The sequence below is a fragment of the Neomonachus schauinslandi genome, chromosome 13 (genome assembly GCF_002201575.2).
Source record: "Neomonachus schauinslandi chromosome 13, ASM220157v2, whole genome shotgun sequence".
NCBI lineage: Eukaryota > Metazoa > Chordata > Mammalia > Carnivora > Phocidae > Neomonachus > Neomonachus schauinslandi.
The window spans coordinates 20,206,069-20,224,519 of NC_058415.1; positions in this window are offsets into that span (position 1 = coordinate 20,206,069).

Consider the following 18,451-nt stretch of genomic DNA (forward strand, 5'->3'; position numbering starts at 1 on the left):
ACTAAATAAGTAGCAGGGAAGGCACTAGAGGGGATGGGCACTGGCATCAGACTGGTGTGGTTACGAAAACTGGATCCTGCCTCTTCCTAGTTGTCTGATCTTGCACAAAAGCTACTTATCCTTTCTGGGCCTTAGCGTTCTCATGTGCATGTTGGGCATTATAACACCCATCTTGTATGGGTTGCTCTGGTCATTAAATGAGAATGTGTATGCAAATATTATTATTAACTGATTGACCATATAAGAATAATCACAAACAATTTATGCCAAATACCCCATTCCTTAAAGACATTAAATGAGGCTTATATAGTAACTTCCTGAGTTTGCTGATTGTGTCTGAAAATAGTACTCTTCACAGAAATGGCCATGATGTCAACATCCACACTTGAGAGGAACTTCAGTAAAATTTCAGAGTGCTCTATCAGTGAGTTATGGAAAGAGCTTGTTAATTGCTCTCTATATTATGATGTTCACATGAATATCTGGCCCTAGGGGCATGAATAAATCTTTAGTATTGTGTGTCATCAATTACACAGTGGGTTGTAACAGCTCTAGGACCACCTGCATATTTACATGCTTGAGCAAGTGCTTACAGATGAAACAGAAGAGTGAGTATTATAGACTGCAGTCATTCACTCACAATTTCTGATGGTGAATTATCCTCCTTCCATTTCCTTTTGGTCTAGGTAGTTACTCTTTTCTGCCTAGTGTGCTGGAAGGTAATTATGGGAGTCCACACTCCAAAGCCTAGTTCTCTCAAATTTATATTTTAGCATTATAAAGTATGGTATTTATAGTATTAAAAAAAAGCCCCACTATTTTCAAAGCTACTGTGACCACAGCAGGACTTGTACTTTCAGGCATGTGGAGAAGAGACTAATAAAAGGGAGTGCCATTGTGCTGTATGGACAGATGTGTGGTCGGATCAACTCTGACTGCAGGGCATCAAGCACATGTGAGAGGAGGGCCTGCCAGGTAGAGCAGGATGTGCAAAGACAGGTACAGGTCTGATTTCGTTCCCGACACTTGCAGTAACCATCTGTGGATTTTTGGGCAAGTCACATGATCTCCGAGCTTGTGACTTGTCCGCAGTAAAATGTGGAGGGTGTGGGATTCTGGAGTCACAGAAATGGGGTTTAAATCCTTGTTTTTTTGAGCCGCAGTGGCCTCAGATGTAAAATGGGGATGATAATAGGACTTACTGCGTAAGATTTTATGAGGATTAAATGAAGTAGTGCATTTAAATACTAGTAAAGTGCTGTGCATATAGTCACATTAAATGTAAATTTCTATTTTAAGTGCCCAGTTGAATCAGAGAGAAGAAAAATCCCTGGGCGGATCAATACTCTGGAGAAAGCTGTTTCTGTACCCCTAATGCATTTTTTCCTCTCACCATGTAGGCAGAATAATGGCTCCTGGAAAAGGTTCCGAAATTCCTAGAACCTGTAAATATATCATGTTACAAGGAAAAGGACTTTGCAGTTGTAATTAAGGGTATAGACTTTAAGAGAAGATGATCCTGGATTATTCCCATGGGCACGGCCTAATTACATGGGCCTTTAAAAGCAGAGAACTTTCTCTGGCTGGAAGTTGGAGGTTCAACAGAAGGGGAAGTTGGAGAGTTTCTAAGCATCAGAAGGGTTTGACGGGCCATTGCTGGCTCTGAGAGCAAGGGCCCGTGTGCAAGGACCTTAGAGATGCCTTTAGGAGTTAAGGGCAGCTCCAGCTGATAGGACTTCGGTACTCAAACCATAAGAACTTGAATGAACTGGGAAGCAGATTCTTACCAGAACCTCCAGATAAAAGCCCAGCCAGCTGACACCTTAATTTCTGCCTTGTGAAATCTGGATTAGAGAAACCAGTTGAGCCAGCTCAAACTTCTGACCTACAGAGCTGTGAGGTAATAAATTTATGTTGTTTTTATTCACGATGTTTGTGGTTATTTGTTATGACAGTGATAGAAAACTAACATATTATCCAACCCCCTTAACATCTCCCTCCAGACTTGGCAGAAATTAGCTGCAATTTCAAAGAGGTTTCACAAGGATAACATTACCCAGAGTGGAAAGGTCTATGTAGAGACTTAGGGATTAAAAATAGGAAAAGCTTATCGGCAGGATTTGGGCAAAATTATACACACACACACACACACACACGTACATATGTATATTTTTATATATAAATGAGATGAGATTTTGGGAAATTAAAAATGGAAAGCAACATTTAAACTTTAAAACACTATGAACATTAAAACTGTATATTTTTATCCTCCTGTTTTAAGACGAAGAAACTAAAAGCCAAAAGTGACTAATGGGCTTGCCCAAAGTTAAATATCCAACTACTTGTCCTAGGTGAAGACTGGCCTCCCAAATTCTTTTGATGTTCTCTTCTCACTCTACATAGTGTTAATACTTAATGGATCCCAGTCACATGGTGGGGCATAGAATGGCAGAGTGCTGAGGAAGGTGATCAGGAATGGAAACAGTCTTTTCCTATTCAGTGAGGAATCTTAAAGACCAGCTTCTTTAAAAATAAGGTTTTACCTGTGAATATGCATAATGCTTCATTCACTCTCCAGATAGGCCTTATGCATCTAGAATCCTCACATGGTTTTATTTCTCAAGTGTTGTGTTTTATGTGCAAGCTAGCATGGTCATAGGTAGGAAGAAGTCATTGAAACATCAAATGAGGGATTAGGTTAGGTGACTGCCAAGATCATTTGCTGTCCTAGAATTGTTCAGAGCACTCAAGGCAGTGATTTATGTCTGCTTAGAAGGATGCCATCCAGACCTTGACCAGTGTTTGAAAACAATTTCCCAGCCAGCAATGCAAAGAGATTATTCCATAAGTTGGCCGTGTTTATGGTATATTGTCCATGAAATCACCAATCACTGCATCATAGAACCTTCACCCAGGTTCATATATGCAAGGTGCTATTGCCTTATGAGGCATTACGAGATGTATGATAGCAGTGGACAATAGAGGAGCTATTTTTCTCTTTGTAATGTTGAAAATATGGCTTTCTTTTTGGATGCTATTAAAATCCCAGTGGATGCATCTATACCATGACAGTGAGTGGGATTTTTTTCTTCTGTTGCTCCAGAATTGGTGATAAGGGCTTAGAGTTGAAGAGTGTCCAAGTACCCCTCATTTAAATGGGGACACCAAAAAAACTGGGGCTTACCACCTCTCCAGGGCTTAATAAGAGGCACAATCTTCCCTTCTTATTCAACCATCTCCCCACCCCAAGTTGATAAGAATAGGAGTGGACTGGTATGTATTAGTTTGCTGTTGCTGCCACAACAAAATACCATGGACTGGTTGGTTTGCGTAATAGAAATTTACTTTCTTGCAGTTCTGGGGCCTAGAAGTCCAAGGTCAAGGTGTTGGCAGAGTTAATTTCTTCTGAGCTATCTTCTTGATTTGTAGATGGCTGTCTTCTCCCTGTGTCTTCACATTGCTTTTACCCTTTACTTCTCTATGTCCAAATTTACTCTTCTAAAGATTGATTGATTGATTGATTGATTTTAGAGCATGTGTGAGTGCAGGGAGGCGCAGAGAGAGAGGGAGAAACCCAAGCAGACTCTGTGCTGAGCATGGAGCCGACCATGGGGCTCAATCCCAAACTCTGAGATCATGACCTGAGCTGAAATCAAGATGACCAACTGACTGAGCCACCCAGGCAACCCAAATTTACTCTTCTTCTAAAGACCCCAGTCATGTTGGATTATGTCCTCATTTTAACTAAAGAACCTTTTTAAAGACCTTGTAACCAAATATGGTTACATTCCAACTTTCTGTGGTTCTTGGAGAGCTCAAAAGAGAACCATGATTGGTTAGCATAGCTACACATTAAGAACTAGAGAGGTTAAAGGATGGATCAATTATCCTTGGCCTGCCCAGGTGACTTCTAGACTAAACGAGTGGATATCCCACCCAGGGAAGGATTTGAAGTAAGCATTGCTCCTGAGGCTGCTCAAGAGCTATACACATACCATCTTTGTTAATGGTTCTCATCCAGGCTGAATTGGCCCTTTAGGGGACAATTAGCAATTTTAGTTTTATATTATATGTGGGAGGAGGGTGCCACTGCATGCAGTGGGTAGAGACCAGGGGTGCTGCTAGACATCATCATACAAAGCACAGGACAGCCCATACAAGAGTTATCTATGTTAATATGTCAGTAGGGTTGCTGTTGAGAACTACATGGAGGCCAGAACATTGGCATGGGCCCCCCATTGGCACGTGTGGTTATGTCAGCATGAGTCAACACCATTATATAGAACCAGACTGAACGAGAGGGAGACCAGTGATGTCTCCTCATTACTGACAGGTGACCAGTTACATAGGAGTGTCATTGTCTCCTTTATTTCTCCTTCTGAGACTTAAGAAGTTAAGCCCCACCCCCCAGTAAACTCTAAGCAAACCTTATAAATAAAATAAATAAAAAATAAAAATATTCTAAATCAGATTTATCCACCGTGTATATGGAGAAACTGAACTCAAACAGAAGTTTTATTAACTGCTTAAGCAAAGGTCACACCCTCAGCTCAGTAAGTACCTAAATGGTAGTTCAAACCTAGATGTCCTCACTCCAAACTATTCTTTCTTCTATTTCACACAGCCAGATGAATAAGTAAGATATTGTACTTCTACTGGAATATCATCACCTTACTTAGGGTTCATAAGTCTTAGAATATTGAGTTTAGCAAACAGCCGTTTCCCGTCTATGAAATGCATCGCCCTTTGGTGACATTACAAGGCAAGCTCTTGAATGGCATGAGTGCTAGCCTAAAGAGAGATACAGGCCATGTTTACATAACAGGCTTACTCCTATTAAAGGAGTTTCAAGTCATTGGGGATATAAACAAGGAATGGTTTTATTTCATCACTATTTCCAAGTTTAATATTACTGAGTTTTCCCCTCCCCATTACTTAAGGACATTTGAGGCAAATTCCATAGGTTTCTAGGCACTTTCTAAAAACTCAGTCCAAAAAATAATAAATACCCAGTCCAGTTAATATTTCAATCTCACATCCAATTCAAAAGCTAACCACTTCTTATATCACAGACTGGATCAATAGCTCAAGTAGTCTACTGTGAAGAGGAAAGCATGATCTGCTTTTATACTCTTCCTTCCCCACCATGTCCTGGAATTCAGAATAGGAGAATAGGGTATACTTCTGGGTCACTTCTTTCCTTCCCCTCCCCTCTATCTTGATCCTTGCTGATTTAGGATATTTTTATTTTTTATTTATTTTATTTATAAGGTTTGCTTAGAGTTTACTGGGGGGTGGGGTTTAACTTCTTATTCTTCATTTAGCAAAAGTTTTCATAGTTGTAATGCAGTGGTAGCTACTCTTTACAGAGCAATTTTTTTTAAAAAAGATTTTATTTATTTATTTGACAGAGAGAGAGAGACAGCGAGAGAGGGAACACAAGCAGGGGGGAGGTGGGAGAGGGAGAAGCAGGCCTCCCGCTGAGCAGGGAGCCCAATGTGGGGCTCCATCCCAGGACCCTGAGATCATGACCCAAGCCGAAGGCAGTCGCTTAACCGACTGAGCCACCCAGGCGCCCCCAGAGCACTTTTTTATATGATTTGATTTATATAAATTTCAAAGCTGAGCATAACTAGTCTATGGTGATAAAATTTTAGCATGTTGTTTACCTTTGGCTGAGTGGGGTCATGAAAAGGTGGCTCCTGGTAATTTTTTATTTTCTAATCTGGGTGGTGGTCACAGTGGTTTTCAGTTCGAAAATTCTTTTTTTAATCAAACAAACTGAAGGTTGCTGGCATCGGGGGGGAGGTGGGAGGGATGGGGTGGTTGGGTGATGGACATTGAGGAGGGTATGTGCTATGGTGAGTGCTGTGAATTGTGTAAGACTGATGAATCACAGACCTGTACCTCTGAAACAAATAATACATTATATGTTAATCTGCTTAGATTCCATAGGTTGGCCATGTTTATGGTATATTGTCCATGAAATCACCAAGCATTAGATTCCATGTTAATCTAAAAAAAAGTATAGTTGACATATAATATTTGGTTCAGGTGTACAACATAGCGATTTGACAATTACATACTTATGCAATGCTCACCATGACAAGTAGGTAGCATCTGTCACCATACAAAGTTATTACGATATTATTGACTATATTCCCAATGCTGTACTTTTGATCCCAGTGACTTATTTGTTGTATAACTGCAGGTTTGTACTTCTTAATCTCCTTCATCTATTTCTAAAATGTGCCGTATTCTTTTCTGAGTACTGTTGAGTGCTGGATAGGAAATGCAGTCTTAATTTAACTTACAGCAAGAGACTCATAAAATGTTTTTGAGGAAAAAATAAGTTTAAGTGATTTTAATAGGAAAGATAGTGACTGCAATTATTTTCAAGGTCATTTGACAGATTACTTTAGAAGAAACTATAAAATCTGAAATTGGTTTCCCTCCACCTCCTCTTTCTTCCTGCCTCCTTTGGGCTCTTTACTTCTAAGTGACATAATTGTCACCCATGGGAGCATAGTACTTTGCCTGTCTGCCCTGGTGCTGCAGTAGGGCAGTCATTTGAGGAGTGATGACTCACTAAAATGGGAGACTTAATTTATTACCTGATTGTGAGGGTGAGGAACATTGTAGAAAAAAATCTCAAAAGGTGGAGATTTGATGGCGGAAGGGGAGGAGATCTTGTTTCCCTTCAATTCCAGATGAGGTCTTTTTTTGGGAACCACTGCGCCCTCTGCTGGAAGGCTCCCACAAAAGCCCTAATGGTGGAAAGTTACCCTTTAGCAACCAGTCATTTTTTTCAGATGGAAGGATCAAGCAGAAAAGAAAATCCTCCCTAGCTGTCCAGAGGATCAGGAATTTACCATCAGGAGGGGAAGATGGAACAACATGAGGGCTCTGCACTGTTAAGTAGTCACCTCAGTTCTTCTGGTGTGTGCCTGAACACAATATTTAGAAAGGGAATGTTTGGTAACTGTGCTCACAGGAGGGCGGTACGTCAGACTTTTTCTCAGATTAATCAAGGTTCACATAGCATACCTTTTATGTGCCAGGAATTGGGGATACAGAATTATTAAAACATAGTTCTTAGCTTCAGGATCTTATCCTCTGGAAAAAACAGGTTCGACAAATAGACATGCCTGCTGGTTTGGGTAACAGTTGATACAATGGAAGCATGAACATGTAAATAAATGGATGGTGAATAGTGTGAAAAAATTATGGAACGTTGTTTATAATCCCATTTATGTAAAGTATTAATGTATATATTTATGATCCCACTTATATAAAAAATTAAAATATTAAAATACTTTGAAATGTTACAAAAATCTGGAAGTAATAGATTGATTTTTAAAATTGGTTAATTGTAGGATTTTAAGGGTATGTTTTAAAATTTGATGTTCATGGGGCGCCAGGGTGGCTCTGTTGGTTGAGCCCCCGACTCTTGATTTCAGCTCAGGTCATGATCTCTGGTTGTGAGATCAAGCCCCCTGTAGAGCTCCATGTTCAGTGAGGAGTCTCCTTGAGATTCTCTCTCCCCCTCTCCCTCTACCCCTCCCCCTGCATGTGTGCCCATGCTCTTTGTCTCTCTCTCTAAAATAAATCTTAAAAAATTTTGATTTTCAAGAATAAAACTTTTTTTTTTGTATTTATAAAATGTGCTCATTGCAAAAAAAAAAAAAAGAGAGAGAGAGAGAGATACTATGTAAAGATGTAAAGAAGAAAGTGAACAACCACCAGTAATCCATTTTCTGAGTGTGAAAACATGAATGAGCTGCCCTATATCCTTTGAGGCTTTTTCCTGAGCATATACACACCCATATCCACATATCTGAGATTATGCTGTGCTTTTTCATCTAAGATGGCCCTTTGTCCATGTTAATATATTTTATTTATATTGTTTAAAGGAAACACCCAGTGTATACCTGATTGTTTATTTTCTGGCCTTATTGAGGTATAATTGACATAAAAATTGTACATATTTAAGGTGTACAACAGATGATTTGATATACGTATTGTTCACTTGGCTTTTGTAAGCAGAGAGGTGTTTGAAATGAAAAGTATCATTTTTTTCTGTTTATTCTTTTTCAGCCTGTTTCACTCTGCCAAAGCAACCACTTTTATACATGGCTTTCTTTAGTTCCCTCCTGATTAGTTTCATAATACTATGCTTATATTCCAGCTCTCCTTTCTCTTTCTTCTCCTGCCCTTCTACTTCCTAATTTCTGGCAACTCTTCTTTTAAATTTACAGAGTCATAGTGAAACATTTACCTTCCTTTCTGAAACCATAATTATTATAAGCTTTGTCTTTAGCTTTTACTGCAGGCTGGGAGCCAATAAATATTATTTGTTTTAATGGCCATCTACATATTATTCACTGCAAATTCAAATAAAGACGTGGGATTGCATTTCCTTCTTTTTATGTTCAGTGTTAGCACATTTTTGCCATTTGAAAATGAATGTTCCTAGTGTCAGAGTCAAATGGATTCACTTTTATTACAATTTTGTCATATTTTAGCATGACTCATATTTAAGCAATGGCTTTTTCTGGTAGCTCTTCTGTCTTTCCTGGTTCTTTTTTTTTAAGTTTACTTTTTATAAGTGAATCTATCCTTTATTGCATTTTTGTTTTTGCCCAATAGCCGTCAAATTAATAGTGCGTTTTATCCATAGTCTCAAAATCACCAAGCCTCATTTTTACCACACACAATACTTTCTTTCTCCTTCTGGAGACATCAACTTCCTGCTGTATGTGGGCTGGTCGCTCTTTGAATCTACTTACAGCATCAACCGTTGTTAGCTCTTGAATGTGTCTTGCACTTTTGGGGTAGCTTCTCTTTTCTTGGAATTCTGTGTCTCCTCTGTTTTGGTTCCAACTTTATTTTTTGTCTGTGGCGCATTCTCAAATGTCAGACTCACAAATGGTGCTTGGTTTATAAACATTCTGTGTCCGTGCACATCCAAACACACCTTTATTTTATCTTCCTTCTTCCTTGTTTTTTTGTAGGACTGTAGAATTTCAGGTTCAGAATCTTGTAGGACTTTGAATGTGTCTTTAACTTTTAACGTACAGGGCTGCCGATGAGAAATCTGATGCCAGCCTGATCCTGTACGTACTTACTTGTTTTGTAGATGAATGGTAGTGTGGTTCTCACTTCTGGAAGCTGTTTGTAAGCAAAAGCAGTTGCACCGGCCAGAGATAATGGTGTCTGAATCGGGCCCGGAGGAATGAAACAGGGGAGTGGTGAGAGATGCAGTATGAAGGTAGGATCTGTATGGCTCAGTGTGTCTCCTTTTGAAACTTGGCTTCAGTTGTCAATTTCTCTGCAAGGCCTAGCTGGAGATTTTCATTCTTCATGCATTCATGGTTGGTGGGAATTAATGAGTGCCCACCATTCACTGAAGGGTGGAACAGCTGAATTGAAGGGTATAAAATATCCAGCCTGTGTTTTAAGGACTCTAGTTCCTTCAGAGGTAAAATACAATTGACAAAAGCCTTTGTCTTTCACGAGTCGTTTATATTCTGAATTCCGGTTTGTTATGTTTGTTTTTGTCACTAGGGAGCCGGAAGGTAACCACAAGTTGCAGTTCAAGTTGGTATGGTTATTATTTTTTTTTATATTGTTATTATTATAAAACGGATGTCTGCCTTTGTTTGTAAGTAACATGACATGTGTTCTCTTGTGAATTGTAAATTGTGGTTTTGGAAGCGCTATGGTAAGCCACACTGGGAGGATGAGTTATATAAAAAGGCTAGACATGTTTTGGAGTACATCTCTGCTTATCCAGACGAATCATAAGCCCATCTCTAGTCTATACCAGGTCTGGACACATCCTTGTTCAATTGTAACTTTTCCCCAGGGCCTAGAGATAGAGCTTTTGAAGGTGGTAGCTCGGTATAAGTCAACATAAAAGAGGGAAAATGGAGAGCAAGAATGGTTCAGGTGTTTGAGAGAAGACATTGGAGTAACAATTTTTTAGCTGTTGAGATCTTCGTGTGGAGGTTTGTGACGTAAATGCATCAGTCTATTGAGAAGGGGGATAAAAGCTCTCTTTTTTTTGTGTAAGTAGGAAAATAATAGCCCCTATCCAGGAGGACATTTTGAGGATGTCTCCTACTGACACCATGATTCTGCCATGTTCTAAAATATTTATCGGAAGAGATTAGAATCATCAATAATTGTTACTTGATGGAGGTTTGTGGAAATATGCTCTTGCAAGCTCTGAGAACCATGTGGTTCTATTCAGAACAAATAATGAAGGTCAAAAGCACCATTGACGCTTACTTTGCCACAGCGCATTAAAAATAATATTCTTTGTCTGAAAGCTGCTGAATCTGATACACCACATTGAATCCTTCCAGTGCATTAGTGGGGTAGGACATATGATGGTGACTCTATGTGTGGATGACCTTTGTGCATAGACTTAGGGGATGGCAATGGGCAGAGTAATTTCAGTTACCACATTCTAGAATTATAGATCTAGAGAAGGCTGTTGGAATCAGGAAGCTGAGATAAACTGGTCGTGCACGAGAGGGATTTTTAATTTGAAAAGGTACCTTTTCTTCTGTTTTCTTGGTGGCAATATAGGGTCTACAGTGAGGGAGATTGGCAAGGGACAGGAAGAAAACTGTGGCGCAGTGACTTCCGGCTTCCCTTCACAAAGCATTTGACTCACCTGGCTGATTTTTCTCAGCCAAGCAGGTTAGGCTGGACACACCACCATATTTTCTGATTTTTATCCATAAATTTTATATGCTTATTACTCTCTATACAATTTGTGTGTTTTTTCCTTCTTTTCTCCATTTTGATCTCTCCGCCTGTCTCCTCGTTCTTTCTCTTCATTCTTTCGTAGCTGTTTGGTCATTTGTTCCTTCAGTGAGCACCCACGGAAGACATTCTCTGCGTAAAAGCACTATGTGATGTTGTGGGTACAGAAAGGGGTAACATATGGTTCTAATCCTAAAGCACCTTACAGCCTGGTTAGTGAGGTTTAGAAGAAAATATCTAGAAGTTACCTTTGTGCTTTGAGTTATCTCGATGCTTTGGGAGTAGAGCCCTTCTTTCCTGTGTATGGATTCTCCTGCTGCGCACTGTGGAAATCCGCAGAGAAAAGTGAAATAGTTAACTCTCTGGGCCTGGTGTTTGTCATGTAGACTCCGGTCCCACCACACTTGCTTGATTCCTTCTTACCTTTCTTTCCTGTCTGTGGTAAAAAGTAAGACCCCTCCGTGACACTCTCGCCTCCCCCTGCCCTGCCGCTTCCTCTTTTGGAAAACTCCTACTTCAAGGCTATTGTTAAAAAGCCATTTTTTTGTCAGTATCCTCCCATATCCATTGGATTCATTACTATCATTACTTAAAGAGGGCAGCTAGGCTCAATGCATAAACTGAGAGAAGAGAATAAATGGCTAGAGAATTTCAGTTCTGATTTTTGCAACTTTTCTCAGTTATTCTTTTAGAAAGTGCAAGATGGATACTTCCCCTCAAAGCTTTCTGGATCTCTCCTGTTGAAAAAGACATCCACTTCTGACACTTGGAAAAAAAAGTGTCTTTTGGTGGCAAGAGACTCTTTGTTTCCTTTCCCGGATCCTTCTAGGCACTCTTGGTTGCAAAGCTTCCTCAGAGTTGCAGGGCAGATCCCCAAGGCCCTGGCTGAGTGGGCTCTGTGCGGGCCTCCCTGGCATTCAGCAAAGTGACTGCTGACAGCACCGTTCATCATGCCAGTTCTCTCCAGAGCGCAAGCAGGAAGGCACCTCATGTTCACTTCAGAACCACAGAATCTTCATGCAGATCTATTCTGACGTGACTGCGACAGCAAAATAATTTTCAAAATGTTTTACGACCCCAGGCACCTCTAAAATAGCTTCACTTGTCACTTCCTTAGCCTCAAATCAGAATTAGACTAATATCAAGGGGGATGGCAACAGCACATTAGCCTGTCAAGCAGGAAGATCTGAACTTATGGGGAATGTAGCATGGTCTAGAGATAGAAACTGTCCCGGAAAGTGCATTTAGCTAAGCGACATAACGCCTGCTAGGTTAATATGGACTGAGCATTGGGAGACACTTGGGAAGGGGTAAGAATTTGATAGTCCTGATTTGCATAGTGCTTTACAGTTTATAATATATCCCCAAATACACTTACTCTTTTTATTCTCATCACAGACTTTTAAGTGTGTGTGTGTGTGGGGGGGGGAGGGTGTATTGTCTCCACATGAGAGAAACAGCCTCCAACAAGTTCAAGACCTGCTTCAGACCCAGCTGCAACCGTTTGTGCCCTGAGAGGTAGCTTTCACTCGCCATTGCCTCCTGAATACCTAACACATTGCCTGGTATATAGTTGACGCTGAAATAGTTGCTAAATAACTGACACAGTAGCTGAGCTGGAACTTAAATCTAGGACAAAAAAGAGTAATTTAGAAGCCCAGCATTGCTGTGGACCTGACCGTTAAAACTTCGCTCCAGAGCAGTTAGGGGTCCTAATCGCTACCCTGGGCTGGGAGAGCTGGGTATTGAGTAAGGTAGGGTGGGCCTGTAGGTGAGATTCAGGGATAAAAAATGGGCTTGGGTGCCAGAGAGACAGGCAGCCAGGGAGAAAAATCCATGTCCCTAGCCCAAGGACTCTGACAAAGGTCAGCCAATTTGTAAGGTTGGGGTTTTTAAGCTACTTCTCCCTATTCTACATATGAGGAACTTGAGGCATGAGAAGGGTTTTGGCTAAAGTCACCTTGAGTTGAAGATTATTTTACTCTAAAGCGCAGGTTCTCATTCACGACACTTTTCTGCCTCTGTGGGACATGGTATTCACCGCAGTTACATGGGGATCAGCTAAGTGAAATGAATCCATCATGTGAGTCTTGTCCGATATCTACCCAGGGAGACAGATGTGTGAGTAGCAGCACAGCGTATGATTGATGCTGTGATCAGGGAGAGAGGAGCATGCATGCAGTAGGGCTGCATAGCAGAGCTTCCAGGGAAGGGGATTGGCGGCAGGGGGTGGGGGGTGGGTTGCAGCAGGAAGAGGGTGTAGCCTGAGCAAGGGTGGAGAGGGAAGCCAGCCTTCAGAGTAATTGGAATGCCCCCTCCCAGGAGGCTGAAAGGGAATGACAGCCAGATTCCCAAGGTCTGGTGCTGTCCCATGCTGGGGTTTGAACTTGAGGATGAAGCATAGGAAAAGCCACTGGAGAAATCTCTGCAGGGAGTTGCTTTGAATAAAAGTGCATCGTAGAAAGATGCTCTTCGTAATTTCTTAGAAGTGTTTGCGATTTTTGAAGGGGGCTTTGAAAATCCCCATTTTACAGAACCACTGTGTTTCAAAGAAATATTTCTAAACTAGAATTTGTAATGCCTCGAGAGAGATTTAAATGCATATTACATGGTTGTAAATGAAAGAGGGCAACACATGTAATTAATGTGGATGATGTTCCATACATTAGGGGATTCTCTTTATCCCTGAGGGCAGGGTCTGCAGCCCATCTTTCACCTTTCTGGCTTTCAAAACCCTGCAGGTTATTAAATGCGTCAAAAGGCCATTATCAGTATATTTGTCTACAGTAGGGAAGAAGACTGCTTTCTGATCCATGTAAATATCCCTTATTGATTTAAAAAATTCAGCCTGACAAAGTATAAAGGAGATATTTAAAATGTGCATAGTGCATGAAATTACCTCACATTACTAGTAAATGCATGCCTTGTAGCAATTATGTCACTTACGCTTACGCTAATTAAGTGTTGATGTGTGAGCAGCAAGTCGCAATGATGTCGTTAACTAATGTACATAAATATTCCCTTTAAACTGTAATTGCACTTTGCCACAACGTAAAAGAAGGCAAGCTCAATTTAGGAATTATGTAGGACTGTTCTTTGAGAAAACGTTAACGAACTCTGGAAAGGGAGGGTTCGGTTCTGAAGTGCTGTTTCAATTATGAGAGGGGGAAGAAGAAATGGGGAGGGGAGAAGGAAGGGTTTCAGGAGTGTCATTTACAAATCTGCTGGGAACTTTTACATATTCTCTTTTTTGAGACGTGGGTGAGGTCCAGGCACCCAGCACCAATTGCACCCACTGAGTGTTTCAAGCTGAAGAGGCTGACCAGACTTAATGCACACACTGTCCCAGCAGAGAGACACGGCCCTGCATTTCTGTCACCAGAACTCAGCTGATCTTTGGGGCATTTGTGGTGGCGTACCCATTTCCTTTAGTGAAGGTTTATGACGCCCAACGACGATGTGATTTTATTTTGAACTCTAAAACTCCAAACTCTCTCTGCTGTCCCAGAAACCAAGGCCCAGCCAGGTAGCATGAGAGGGGATGTGTCATCCTGAGTTTCTTCTGCAGTCAGAGTTCAGACAGGATGGTGAGCTTCTGTGGTTTGGAGTCAGAGAGCTCAGAATTTGCTAACTAGGTATCTGAGCCCTCGGGGACACACACATTATTCTCATTTTGTGGCTGCTAATGACGCCCCTCTGAAAATAGTAAGGTTGTTTTCTAAAAATATTCCTCCCTCTGCCAAGAACAAAAGAAAGACTAGTGCCCCTTACAGAGCTTAAAACGAAGTTTGTTGACTCATGCTAAGAAGGAAACGAGCAAAGGGGGGAAAGGCCTGGCTATAATTATTAGCGACAGCATCTGGGGTAACAGCAGTCAGCAGACAAACCTCAATTAGCTGGCAGCCCCAGCTCCTGGTGGGGCCGGGCCATGAAGTGCGTGGAGAAGAGTTTGAGCTATTTTCACTTTACTCTGGCCTCCAATTTTGGAGTTTAGTTTGTCAGTTGAGGTTTTAACGTGAGGTGAAATGAGAGGCCATTTTCATGCTATTTGTACTTGAAGTTTCTTAATTCATAGAATTTTAAATGATGTATAATCTGTGCTTAGTATAATATTATCAGTGTCCAGAAAAGATTACTTTTAGGCGAAATCACTCTATTGGGATGTGTTTTTGGTGCCTGAATGACATCATTTCCTTGAATGGGCCGTATTACACTTGAATCAGTCAGGAGAGACTATGTTTTACTAGAATGACACACAACCCCATACTCTGTGGCTTAAAACAACAGAGGTTTATTTCTGCCTAATGTTTCATATTCATCACTATCATTAGGAGGTTCTGTTCACCATAATCATTCAGGGGTCTGGTCTGATAGAATAGCCAGTCTCCACGTCTGAAGGAAAAGAGGGCTCTGGAAGGTCTTACAGGGGTTATTAAATGCTCTATGGGTGGCATCTCTTACTGGCACTTCCCCCCCCCCCGCCCCCCCAAACCTAAGAGGGTGAGTAAGTGTAATCCCACAATGTGCCAGGAGGGAGAGAATTAGGTATTTTTGGCCAACAGATACCACGAGATTTACTTTTCTAACACTGAATTTCAAATGTGAACAAAATGTTCCTTGAGTGGCTTCTGTAAGACAGCACTGTGCTAATGCTTCTTCATGCTATCTTAACCATGAACAAAGGGGAGGAAAAGGAAGATTCTTAGACTCAAACCACTTTATTACCAGCTAGTTTACACAGACACTGGCCCTGTTCCCATCACCCACTGTAAATGAAATGTCAGTGCCAAGCACAGAGGATGAATTTCATAGTCACTTTCTTTGTACAGTTTGTTTTTTCACTGCATGTTTTTTTAAATTAAAAGATACTGTATTAGAAAAATAGCTTGAATGAAATTATAAAGAGGAATACATTAAAAAAATACCAGCAGTGAAATCTCTTCAAGAATTAAAATGACTAAAAAATTATTAAATTGTTGCTGGAACTCTATATCAAAGATATATTTGAGGTTCTGCACTGAAATTTAAATCCTGGGTAGCTCAGACACTTGGTAATGTCTCTTCCTAATGTTGGGCACCTGGGCAAGTAAGCCAATAATTTTGGGATTATTTATCTCTTAGACCCATATAGTTCTTCTTGTTGATCTAAAGGTCTTTTCAAGTAATTCTTACAATTTTAAGCCACTGACTTTGAGCTTTCTTGAATGGAAAAGAAAGGAATTAATTATATTTGTTTAATTTTTTTTTTAACCGAGTGGGTATAATAGAAAGGTTACAGATAGGTTAAGGGGATGGGAGGTTGGGAAGTGTGGGAATGGTGTAGGAGATGCCTTATTCCATTTACCTGAAAAATACCACATTCACTGTAGATTGGGTGTGTTTTCAAGTGTCTTCAATGAGTAGGACTGCAGTTTATTAAAAGCAGTCACAACTTGCAAGACCCCAGACTCAAACCTGAAGGACAGAAGCTGAATTTATTTCTTGCCGGCCAAGAGAGACCTGAGACTGGCAATGCTCCCTCTTGAAGAAAGCAAAAGTCAGGGTTTATGAAGAGTTCGGGATAAGTATTGGGTTTGTTAGGTTAAATCTGAATGAGGCAGCATGGCGATTGGTGAAGTATTTAATCAGAATAGTTAACACTGGTGATTAATTGGCTAGACTAACCACCACCGTAGGCAGTGTGGTGGTTGTTCACTGACTGGGTGATTTAATGCAAGGGTTAGGCGTTTCAGGCGTGAGTGCAGAGTTCTTTTTTACATTCTCATAAGGGTTCCGATCTTACCTTCAAAGCTCTCTTTCTTCCACTGACTATAATAGTAATTGGAGACTTGCATTATATAAGAAGTCTAAAGCTAATCCTTTTCATATTTTACCTTATAGATGAGGTTCAATAGGTAAGAAAATGTTGAGCCTTTACTTTGCTTTTTCGTGGCATTTATCATCTGGGTCGGAGAGGGGAGTCAGATTTGAACACAAGCGAGTGTAAAGAAGAATGGCAAGAGCTTTGAGAGAAGTCTGGATACCACAGTGGGGACATGATGGAGAGAATGCTCACTTGTACCTGTGGCTTCCTAACCTTGTTCTTTAGTTAAGTCTTAAAAGGTAGGCCAACATGTGTGAGGCCATGAGTTCAGTTGAGGGATTCTGGGCAGAGGGGAGGGTATGTGGAAAGGTAGAGGACTGTTTGAAGCCATGCTTCTCAGGGGACCACAAGTGATTCCATGTGCACTGTGGGGTGATTCGTTTTTCTCCTGCCCCCACCCCTCCCTTTCTCCCTGGCTTCCCCAGGTCTTGCTGTGAACTGAAGTCAGGTTAACAGGGGAGACCTTTGGGAGTGCAACTGAAGTTGGCAAAAGAGTAAACGTTTTTAACATGATAACTATGCTGGAGATATGGAGAAGAAAGATCTAACTGTTTCTAAGATATTTAACCTTGAAACTAGTTCATAAGAAGAGCCTCCTACCTCCTCTGTCCACAGGGTTTGAAGCACCTACACACTTCTAGGTCCCAACTGGCTCAGAAGCAGGAAGTAAATGCTGACAGTCTCTCCTGAGACCAGAGATAAAATAAGTGAAGTGGGGGTGGGGGGGGAAAGACTTTACAAGGATGAAGGGCTGTGTGGAAGAGGGAAAAGGGAGTGGGTACAGGATAGGTTGGGATGGCTTAGGTGATAGGTCTGGCTTTCAACAGGAGAGGGAATTTATCGACTCATTTAGTAAATAACCCAAATGTCCACAGTGTCCTCAGGAATGAAGCCCCATTTTGTGTGTGTGTTGGGGGGGTGGTGAGGTTCTCTGAATATTCTGTCTCACTCTCTGCCCACATTTATATTGGATTTCTCCTTAGTCTCACTCTATGGTAGTGGCGAAGTAGCTTCTCGCAACTACAGGCTGTAGGTTTCCTTCTCCGTAGCCAGGGGAAGTAACAGAATGTCTTCCCACATTCCTCAAAGTGCAGAGCTTGATTATGACTGGAGCATCTTAGATCATGTGCCTGCGTCTGAAGCAATACTAGGGGCCAGAAGAATGCTCTGAGCTGTTTGGATTAAGGCCAGTTTATGTACATATCCCTGAACCATTGACTGTGGCGAGAGGGATGCCATGGCCTCGCTTGGTTTAAACCCATCAGGGCCTCTGGGAGTCAGTCCAGCTCAAGCTTCAAAGTTTTTTCTTAGCAGGAGAAAGGAGAAATTGGAGAATTGAAGAAATATTCTCCAGTAGGAAAATATTCTGGGGAGGCAAGCATAAATATGTGCACTTCACGTGACCCTCTGTGATACCCCACATTCTATGCTGAAGACCTCAGGCCTTTTGAAAAGCCTGGGACATAAAAGACTGAAGCCTAAACTGAACGCTTGCTTGTACTGCTGACTTCATGCGACAAGAGTGTGTTCTTTCGATTCTGGACTGTGTCACCCCACCCTTTACCCTGGAGCTGGAGTTACAGCCATGTCATGGTGAGGAGAGGGGACCAGATTAAGGAATTTAACATTTCTCCTGAGGAGTTTTAGAATTAGCCTGGAAGAATTTTGAGGTAAGAAGTTTTTGTTTTTTTTTTTTTTAAAGATTTTATTTATTTATTTGAGAGAGAGAGAGAATGAGAGAGAGCACGAGAGGGAAGAGGGCAGAGGGGGAAGCAGACCCCCCGCTGAGCAGGGAGCCCGATGTGGGACTCG